This window comes from Sus scrofa, chromosome 6, assembly GCF_000003025.6.
Source record: "Sus scrofa isolate TJ Tabasco breed Duroc chromosome 6, Sscrofa11.1, whole genome shotgun sequence".
NCBI lineage: Eukaryota > Metazoa > Chordata > Mammalia > Artiodactyla > Suidae > Sus > Sus scrofa.
The window spans coordinates 46,693,786-46,700,679 of NC_010448.4; the positions used below are offsets into that span (position 1 = coordinate 46,693,786).

At 43.2% G+C, this 6,894-nt stretch overlaps 1 long non-coding RNA gene across 2 annotated transcripts in view; it reads left to right on the plus strand.

The window, feature by feature from the left end:
- LOC106510537 overlaps positions 1-6,549 on the plus strand; it is a 31,835-nt gene extending 25,286 nt beyond the window's left edge. For both annotated transcript variants that reach the window (XR_002345336.1, XR_002345337.1), the window contains exon 5: positions 5,198-6,549. This is a non-coding gene — a long non-coding RNA (uncharacterized LOC106510537). The remainder of the gene's footprint in view (positions 1-5,197) is intronic.

The following is a 6,894-nucleotide window of genomic DNA, read 5'->3' on the forward strand; positions in this document are numbered from 1 at the left end:
TTCCCAAATAAAATAAGAAACTGAGACATTAATTACTAAACGGAGAAACTAAAGGTGTTAAGGACTGTTCTCTGCCACCCTGGGATGTTCTCCATGAAACAAACAAAAAAACACATGTTTTTTAGAAGTTATAAAAGACAGTCCATGGTTGCTTTAGAAGAGTAGGATATGTGTTTTCAGTAAAGAAAGAATGAGGAATAGAGTTCTATTTTATCATGGGGAAAAGAATAGTAAGTCTGTCTTACAGCTTGTTATGAATGGAAAAGAGGGGACGAACTCATATGGATACAGAAAGTGCTGAAAGGTTTGTGGGAAGTGGACACTGAGAGAAGAGCTGTGCATTGTTAGGATCAAGTTTAGAATAAGTTTAATTGAGTAAATTAATTTTTAAAATAAGCTGGTGCAAAACTTGAATTTGGCTTTTCTCTGTTAAGAGAACAGTTTTCTTGGAAATGCTACTTTTGATAAAATATTATATGAGATCCTTTGCCTTTAAGTGATCCGTATTTTCTTTTGAGATCTCTTGTAACTTTGGTTAAGAGAAAAGCGTCCACAGTGACCTATGATTCTATCTGGCCAATTAGAACAAAAATTTATTTTTGATGAAATTCCTTTTACATTCTAATAAGTTCTTTTGACTTCAGCTAACTTTGGAATGCTTCACAGAGACCTCTCAAAAATGTTAAATTAATTAGGATTATATGGTATGTTAAAATATACAGAGAGCATTATCAATGAGTGATAAACCTCCTCAGATTATACAGTATGATGTCACAGAAGTAACCAAGTTTCTTTGTCAGTTGCAATTGTAATTGGATTTAAATGTTCTTTAAGTCTTATCATTATAGACAGTTAATGGTTTTACTCTGATGTCTTTGCAAAATGCTTCCTCTTCAAGATCTATAGGAAGAACTTTTTGAACAAGTTTCTGACTTTCAGACCGTAGTGCTGAACTGGGTAAGAAATTACAGAATTCTAAAGGAGAATCTGATGGTTTCGTAAACAGTTAAACAAAAAAGATTGGTTACATTGGGCTGAGTGACTGGTGAATATGGTTATAATTTTATGGTTTCTCTCTGAAATAGTATTGGCTTTTCATCTGTGTCATCCAGGCTTAAAGAAACTATTCCTCTTAAGCTAATTTTGACTTATAGTGATTTGATAAATTATACCTTTGTAAGCAGATTTGAAACATTTCTCTCTTCTCTCCATCTAATCCTTCCAAAGACTGGAAACTCTTAGGTTCCCAGCAGCATTTAGCAGAGAAACTAGGAAGGCCACCTTGTAGGTAGCCTGCAGAAATCTCAAGGTATTTTGGGTTTTTGAAAGGGAGGAATTTATCTTAGATCTTTAAGATAAAATTTCTGACAAGCCCTTAGCATGACTTTCCTAGCTCTGAGATGCCTTTTAAAAGCTTAGTCTGAGATTCCTTATAAAAGTTTTAGCAAAGCCAATTTTTAGAAAACTGTATATAATCAATTATATTTACATAAATCATCAGGCCAAGTTTGTTGACACCAAACTTAGTTGGCAAATGAATTAGTCTTGATTTGGCTATATTTGATAAAAATGAGAGTAATTTTAGAGAGAAAGAGATGTTTCAATGGACATCTGTTAAATCTGTTCATCTAATTCCATTCATTGTGGTCAGTGTCCACAAAGACTTACTTCCAAGATAGTTCTTTGCTGTTATGTTATATATTGCTGCAAAGTTTAACTGAGCTTCTAAAAGGACATTCTAAGCTTGTTTCTAGAATTTATCTCAGTGGTCTATTTTTGGATAAAGATCAGATGCCCCAGGACCTGCGACAAGGGGACTATGCATACTGAAAAGGACTTAATATAAAAGGATTATTTCCAAGCCAAAAGGAAGACCCGCACCAGGGACTGTTTAACTACCTCATGTGCAGTAAGCAAAATAAATGGAATTGACTCTTGGGCTCATATTTTCCCACTTAAAAAGGCCCCTGCTCTGGACTGGACTGCTGGACCTCAAAATCATCTTAAAACAATGCTCACTTGGAGGAGAAACTACACTAGGGTGAGAAGAAGATGACATCGGAAGTAGACAGCTGGCCCAAGATGCTGGACCTGACTCGTATCATGACTTATAATTTTATGTTTTCTTTTAATTTTTTGAACCTGTGTATATGCATCAAAAGTTGTTTTCTGGAGTTGTTGTCATGGCGCAGTGGTTAACGAATCCGACTAGGAACCATGAGGTTGCGGGTTCGATCCCTGGCCTTGCTCAGTGGGTTAAGGATCTGCTGTTGCCGTGAGCTGTGGTGTAGGTTGCAGATGCGGCTTAGATCCCACGTTGCTGTGGTTCTGGCATAGGCTGGTGGCTACAGCTCCGATTCAACTCCTAGCCTGGGAACCTCCATATGCCATGGGAGCAGCCCTAGAAAAGGCAAAAAGACACCAAAAAAAAAAAAAAAGTTCTTTTCCATCAGGAGCATGATCTTATGCTAATTTTAAAATCAATCCAAATTGTTGGGTTTGTGGCAATTACCTGTATTCAGTATTTCTAGGTTACCTTGGTGGATTTCTCCCCTCCAAGGTTCTGATTGGCTAGCTCTTAGCAAAATTATTTTAGAAGAAAGAAAATTCAGTCCTGTGCAGGCCACTATTAATGTTACTAGAGGAGATTTTTTTCATTTGGCCAACTAATGATCCCTGCTCTGACTCTGATCATAAATATGAAATTTCGGAGTTCCCATCATGGCGCAGTGGTTAACGAATCTGACTAGGAACCATGAGATTGCGGGTTCGGTCCCTGTCCTTGCTCAGTGGGTTGACGATCCGGCGTTGCCATGAGCTGTGGTGTGGGTTGCAGATGCTGCTCGGATCATGCGTTGCTGTGGCTCTGGCGTAGGCCGGTGGCTACAGCTCCGATTCAACCCCTATCCTGGGAACCTTATGCCGAGGGAGCGGCCCAAGAAATAGCAAAAAGACAAAAACAAACAAACAAACAAAATAAATAAATAAATATGAAATTTCCTTTAGGGTCACTCAAACTCAGTCAGAACAATGAGCTAAGTCTCAATCAAAACTGTAAACTCCTGATACTAGAAGGGAACCTCGCACACTTGTGGGTTGGATTTATATTCTTAACACCAGGCTATGGCCATTTAAGTTTAAAGGCTCCTTTATGTTGAGAACTATTAATCATACTAAGGATGGTCAGCCTAGGACATTAGAAAATTAGGTTGGGTGTTTTATAAACAATTCCTACATATTATTACCTTTAAGGATAGTGGCTGGTATGGAACAGACTGGGCCAGACGACTGGAGATTCACTGGGTTGCACCCAAGGGAACTCAGTAAATCCATAGTACTAATTTATGGCCTTGGCTTTGACCCGGATGGATAGGAAAATGTGCTCAAGGATTCCCTTGGACTCAAGGTCATATACGTAACAATCTGAAGATGACCCCAACCAATCTACCATTGGTATGAGCCCAATGGGTCAAGAGATTTATATTCAGCTAGTATGATAATTTAGCAGCTATTTTTTTTTGTACCTTCAATAGGATTGGAATGTATATTCAGCCATATCAAAACCTAAATGAAATTCACTCAACAGATTTTAAATAATAGTAACCGGACCACTAGCCTACTAAATTCTGAGGTCCTATGCTGCTTTAAGTGACCCTCTCCCTAGTATTGACAACATCCTCAAAAACTTGTTTGGTGTAAGAAGCTCTTGGCTATTTTTTTTATAACTCTATTGATGTTAGTGGCTATATTGTTTATATTTTGCCTGTTTTATAGGACTATTGTTTCTTATATTACCAAATGCGTAACTGAGCCTCCAACAAATAACGATGACTAGGAGACTTGAAGGAGTTGATGAAATACACAGTTCTTTACCAGATCAGTGATCGTAATAGTGTAACTCTAAATACAAGAAGATGCAACAAGAGGGAATATTTTCCTGGACCAAAACAGACTAGTAAGACAGGTGGTCCAGAGACTTTTGGCTACTGTTAGTAAGGCCTGTCTGGTGAAAGCACATTGAGTGGCCTACCAACAATATCTTTGCCAGACCCGGGAATGAGCATTCCCAGCACCGTGGGACAACCTGGTCATGAAACGCCTCCCAAAACTATGGCTGAGGGAGTTCCCATCGTGGCGCAGTGGTTAACGAATCCGACTAGGAACCATGAGGTTGCAGGTTTGGTCCCTGGCCTTGCTCAGTGGGTTAAAGGATCTGTGTTGCTGTGAGCTGTGGTGTAGGTCACAGACACGGCTCAGATCCCGCGTTGCTGTGGCTGTGGTGTAGCCAGCGGCTACAGCTCCGATTAGACCCCTAGCCTGGGAACCTCCATATGCCGTGGGAAGCAGCCCTAGAAGAGGCAAAAAGACAAAAAAAAAAAACAAAAAACAAACAAACAAAAAAACTATGGTCGAACTTATCACCATGGAGGAGCACGGTGAACTGGAGTCTGGCACTTGCCATCAGCCTCTGCATGGAGTAAAACATGAGCCACCGCAGCTGCCAACCCACAGCACCCCTTGAGTGGAGCTCAGGGTGGAGACCAGGCGTGAGGCACTCTGTGCTCTGGGAAAACTGGAAGAACGGGCCTTCAGGTAGATCTTTTTAGGAGAAGATTTTATGAACCCAATTCTTGCATCTCCTCATATCTAGAAAAACGCTAAATCCATCAGTGGTGACTAGTGTCTGTGACTAGTCGTCACCTTCACGAGACCAGCAGCGACCCTGGGTAAATCGTGTCCTGGGCTGCAGGCCCCTCCCCCGTCCCCTTGATGACCTAGATCTTGCTATTATTCCCCTTGCCTCAGATCGGTCGGAAAGACTGCCTCCTGGCTGTAGTTAGCGGACAAAACAAAAGTTGTCATGGTCATCCGTGACAACAGTCACTTCCAAGGGTGGGCCAGTGCGCTGAGGGAACTCTGGGAAGAACCCAAGACCACTGGCCCGCAGCCAAGGTGCATATCCAAGGAGTGACTCCAGGAAGCCCAGACACTGACATCTTCCCGTAGAAACTGGTTTTCTGTAAATCTGGTTATCTGTACATTTTTTGTGCTTACTACCTTCTCTGTCACAAAACTTATATATCCTGGCCCCCCCACCTCACCTGCTCAGTGTGGTTTCTCAGGGCTACCTGAGATGCTGCCTCCTGGACTTAAGTCTTAATTTTACCCCAAATAAAACTTCACTCTCAACTTTCAGGTTGAATTTTTTAGTCGACAGTTATGGCGACCACGAAGGGACCAGAGCAGACGCCTCTCCTTCGCCTGAACTCTACGAGGACATGGAGCCTTGGTACCAGCAGAGACCCCTTGTGCCTGTTCATCTCCTCGGGGAGTCCAGACGAATTTGGGTGAGTCTCTCCTGGATCTCGGATCTCCCATATTGGTTGATGATCCTGAGTTTTATTTGGAGGTGTGTAACAGGTACCTGCCCCCTCAGGTGGAAGAGACGGGGGCGGGGGGCTGGTTGAAAGATACCAGGGGAAATACCCCCTCAGCAGAGATGCTGGGGGGAAGCCAGCCAGGGGATGCCCCCTCAGTGGGGAATACTGAGGGGAAGGAATACCCCCTCAGCAGAAACACTGCGGGGGAGCTGACCTGGGGGACTCCCTTGGCAGGGGATACTGAGGGAGGGGAAATGCCTCCTCAGCAGGGAGATGGGGGAAGCTGGTTGAAAGATACCAGGGGATACCTCCTTATCAGAGATGCTGGGGAGAAGCTTGGTTGAGAGATACCAGGGGCTATACCCCACCAGTAGAGACAGTGGGGGGCTCAGTTGAAAGATCTTGTGTTTGGCTTGGTTGAAAGAGGCTGAAGGGTCTGGGCTGGGGGTTTAGGTAAGAGGCTGCTCTGATACATTTCCTCAATTTGGCGCCTTAATAGAATCTGTCGGGATAAAAGTTAAGGTATTACATGAGAGTGTCACTTAGAAGAAAAGGGGCAAGACTCCCCCTGCCGCTGGTTATGGTTTTCTCAGGTGGCTGAGGAATTTAACGGGGGTGGTGGAGGCTGAGTCCTCATGCCATGCAGTGGTCCCACAGGGAAACCCACTCAATTAAAACCTGCTCAACCGGGGACGTGAGTAAGAACTGGCCATTTGGCAATCTGAGCACCTGTAGTGTCCTAGATGCCACTGGGAGACCCGAGACACATAAAAGAGAGAGCCGAAGCAACTCTGGGCTAACACCTAGAGAAATTAAGCTCTCAAGTGGCACACTGGCCCAGCACACCATGTCATTAGTAAACTTTATCCCTGACAAATTCAACTTTAAAATGAGGAGCACCAGAAAGCCAGCCTCCAACTAACGCCTCAGCCAGATTTGCGTATGTACAAAACTTATACTTGCAAGTATCTACTGAATTGAGTACTAATGAAAAACAATCTCATTAATACTCTAAAATAACCAAAGTGGAATCCTTTATTGCATAGGTAGTTATTAGAGATGCTAGTTTGGAAAACACATTTCAGAATTAGTGACTTCAGAGGAGTATTTCTTCCTCGCCTTGACTGACATCCTGACTGCTTGGGGTGCTTGAGGACCAGCCTGCCTGCTGACCGACCAGACCCAGCGTCACACCCAGGACCCTGTGGTCCCCGGTTTCCTCCTGACGAGGCTGACTGGCTGGAGTGCCCCAACCTCATCTGGGACAAGAGACTTGGCAGGCCTTTTCCACAGCCCTTCTTCTCTCAAGCTGGCTGGTTTTCCCTTGAAGACCTAAGACATTTCTGTTTACTCTGTTTATTAGTACTTGGGTCTGGAGGGTCTGTGTCTCCATAGGTTTTCTGAGAGACGAGGATGTTAAATTTCAGGGAATATCTGATTAGGATGGCCATGCCTGTGATTCGTGTTTTATGTTCTGTGTTGTCGTTTGTGATGACCGTTCTGCCTTGTGAGA